General features: G+C 42.0%; 1 protein-coding gene across 5 annotated transcripts in view; it reads right to left on the bottom strand.

Moving 5' to 3' along the window:
• cacnb1 (calcium channel, voltage-dependent, beta 1 subunit) overlaps nt 1-4036 on the bottom strand; it is a 31810-nt gene that overhangs the window by 21055 nt on the left and 6719 nt on the right. The gene's annotated exons all lie outside the window — the stretch shown is intronic.

Genomic DNA, 4036 nt, shown 5'->3' with positions numbered 1-4036 from the left:
CCTCCAACCCCTTCACACACACACACACACACACACACACACACACACACACACACACACCCCTCCACCAACGTGAACCTTGTGTAGAGGAAGGGAGCAGGGGCTGGCTGGGGGGTCGGGTTGCAGGACTTGTGCTACATTTGCAAACTGGGGAAATATATTTAGCCCTGGCTGGTCAGAAACAGGGACATGAACGCACCAAGACCCAGAAGGAGGCTTGGTATGCAGCCGTCAGCCATTCAATGGCCTGACTGACGTGGAAGCGGGCTGTGGCAGTGCCCAGGGAAACCCCCCTCCCCTTTCTCTCTCCCTTTGCTTCATTCCCCTCGGCCTCTGACCTGATCCCATTCTTCCCAGCCCCTCTCTCTGTCTCTCTGCCGGAAAAGGGGTATTAGAGAAATGATTAGGACTGAAGGTTGGCATTGATCTCCAAAGTTGATTCGACTAAGATTCACAAAAGTCAAAAACTGATACGGTTGTACTATCAATGTCGCATAAACTGTTTCTCAGAATTTATCTTGAATTTCTCCTACATGCATCAGGTCATATTTATGTGGCCCAATATTATGGCCTGAAGTGGTTTTACAGTAAGTACAGCATGGGACACACCCTTTATCCTAAGATCCCTCAGTTCATATATATATATACACATATACACATCACAAAAAACTAAACCTATAAAGAACAGCATCATTAAGCAAAATGCAATTTAATGGCTGATGAATAATCTCTATTCTTGCATTCCACTGATCTTGTGTGTTAATTTGTACTATCCCTAATTCTGTAATGGAGTGTTTCTTGCCTATGTACATTTATAACGCACCCAATATGCCGATGCCAACCGTGTGTTTGTGAGTCTGGAACTTGGCCTAACTTTTCACATACGAATCAGGGCGGCTATTACAGCCAGCTGTCATTTACAATATCTAAAAAGGAAAAAAATCGTAAAATAACCTTTTTTGGTTTTGCAACAATTGTTTTACTATTTTACACAAACTAGATGTTTACCCTTCATGCAATCCGAATTAAACCACCCTACCGAAACGTAACATTTAGTGCAGATATACACACCTTTTTCAGAAAATACGGAAATGCACGATCTCTTGACTTTTAAATTCTATATTGTAGAATTTAAATTGTAAATTATCGTTGTACATAATCACCAATATGTTTTGCATACATTTTAGAATGGTCTGCTACTAATGTGTGATAAAAGACATGCATTTATTTATTGTATACTAACAACTGTTTGGAATCAAGGCTGATAAAAGTCTAAAATAAATGGTGAACACGCAGATAGGTGTGGTTGAGGGGTGGTAGTGAAGGGGGAACAGTATGTCCACTAGAGGGCGACCTCTGACACATTGTATGGGCCTTCTCAATCTCAACGACCACACAGCTGACCTCCTCCTCCTCCTCCTCTCTGTATTAGTAGCTGATCAAGACAGTCAAATGGGGACCAGTTGGCTCCTCGTCAGGCCAGACACAGCAGCAACTGGAGCACCGCTGAGGTTCATATGGCACGACTGACAGGAGGACTGATCTTCTCTTCAGCATCTAAAACCTCGAGACCTTTCACATATGGCAGCCAAAGCAAGACGCAATATGGTCTAGAAAGAATCATTGGCAAAATTATGTTTCTTGGTATTCTGGTCATTTAAATCTTTCACTGTTCGATGGGTAAAATATCTTGTCAATACAATACAGATTGATAGTTTTCAGAGTCTTAAGACTTTTAGTTTTTGGACTTCGAAAATGCTTCTTTGCCCAGAGTTTTTTTTTGTATTGAGGCAAAAACGTTTGTGTTTTACATAAGAATGAAAACAATATAAACTCCTTATAAATTACACCACTTATCACACCACATCTATAACTTAAATGCATGGCATTTTACTCCTTTAATAGAGCAATTACAGCAGAGAGAGAAGGAAAACAACAAGCAACAGCTATACCTCAATTTGGAGGATAAATCCTCCATATTTCGAGTTGATAAATCAAAGTTGGGAATGGGAAACAAAGCTTTATGCTAAAATTAAGAGTACACACATCCTTATCAACACAGAGTGTCCAATAATCCACTACACCATGGTCAGTTATTTGATGGAGCGCTTAGGGATCTTTCAAATATACTGTGACAATGTCGCATTTAACCAGAAAATGGTGGTAATCAGTCACTGATAAATGTAGTAGATTAAGTCGACCACCAATAACCCACTGCAGATAACAATGAATGGCAACCAACCCTAAACTCTGCGTGTTTATTGGTTTATGTTATCAGGCTGAATATTAAGCTGATTACAGGGTGGTACAGATAATTCTTAAGTTAATTAAATGCTGTATGATTAATATTACCCCTGATTTATTTTGTCGTCTAATCGATTTTGTTTTGGTGATTTGTTTGAAGAGGAATTTTGCATCTTCTACCTCTATGCGTCTTTTTGAAGGACCCTCCGTTATGTTCTTGATCAAGCCGCTGAAGTGGGACACATCTGTTATGTGTTCATCATGACATGATTTGGTTTCATGTTATAATTCTAAAGTGTATTACATTTTGAATAGAGCAAATATACAATTTGAAGTAAATGTAATAATGTCTTTCAGCATATACTCAATAGTAGGGATGTAACGATAACAAAAACTCACGGTACGATAATATCTCGATGGCAAGTCCACGGTACGATATTTATCGCGATATTGAAAAATAAAGAAAAAAACGCTCTCGCTTGGTACTGATGTTGCTGGGGCAGCAGTGGTCGCTGGGAGTTTTTGCTTTACGCTGTGCGCGCTCCCGTGAGGTGCATGGATATCTCGGTGGGCATGCATAACACCGCCCCCCCCCACCCCCCCCGTTGACAGTTCACGAGCGTGCTCTCTTAGTGGCGAGTTCAGACCCGACAGGTAATAATGGATTATGATGACGGAGATTTTACGATCCTGTCTGTAAAAATTACGGACAGCAAAAAAGGTCTAACGCCACCTCTGTGGGACAGAGAGATATGCTTTGGCCATGGGTGACAGCAGTGGGTAAAACTGTGCATTGTCTCTCCACCACTTCAAAACAATACAGATTTTGCCAAGAAGGTGAGGCTTATTGACAGGGCGAGATATCAATATACTGTTGGTACTTGTCAATGTCTCTAGGTGTGTAAATGTAGCCCTGTAAATACCTTTTGTGCTATCTGTTGTTTTATGTTCATGTTGTAACCTACTTGTTGCCATGTTGGAGAGGTCTCCCTTGAAAAATAGATTGATGATCTCAATGGGACCATCTGGTTGAATAAAGGTTTAAAAAATTTTTTTTATTATTAATTAACCATGTAAATCCGGCTAGATTTTGTCAGTTCCACGAAGGATATTGAGACGTTGCTATTTATCGCGATACCGCGAGGTGTTCGGTATATCGTTACATCCCTACTTCCAACAGCAAACATGTCAACCTATTGGTACACCAGCAGCAGCACACAGGTCTCCTCTGACGTAAGACGAAGTGGTTTTTGTCCGAACTGGACCACACAAACCAGCACTGCACCAAAAACATGTCTCACACACACACTCACACACCACACACCACCACCCACAACACACACCACAACACCACACACACACACACACACCACACACCAAACACACACACACACACAACACAACCACACACACACACACACACACACACACACACACACACCACACACACACAACACCACACACACCACACAACACACACACACACACCCACCCACCCACACTTTCCTTCGTCTCTCCATCCCACTGTGCCTGCACACAGAGGGAGATCAGTGGCCTGGTTTCCATGGGAAAACCGAGGCTGAGTACCAGCCAGCTCTACCGTTGGCTGATTGTGGCTCTCGTGTATTTGCTGTGTGTGTGGTGAGTGAGTTCTGCACTGGCGTAGGTGTACTGTAAAGCCTATGCAGGGCTCTGCTTTGCATTGTTCAAGGGGAGGCTAAAAAAGGGCTATGTGACAGAAACCTATAGGGCACCTATTGTGCTTTTTCCTGTGACGTTTTGGAAAATCTTA

Source organism: Notothenia coriiceps, unplaced genomic scaffold (genome assembly GCF_000735185.1).
Source record: "Notothenia coriiceps isolate Sejong01 unplaced genomic scaffold, NC01 NC01_scaffold00030409, whole genome shotgun sequence".
Taxonomy (NCBI): domain Eukaryota; kingdom Metazoa; phylum Chordata; class Actinopteri; order Perciformes; family Nototheniidae; genus Notothenia; species Notothenia coriiceps.
The sequence above is the reverse complement of the archived record's forward strand: the minus strand, read 5'-3'. Positions and strand labels throughout refer to the sequence as shown.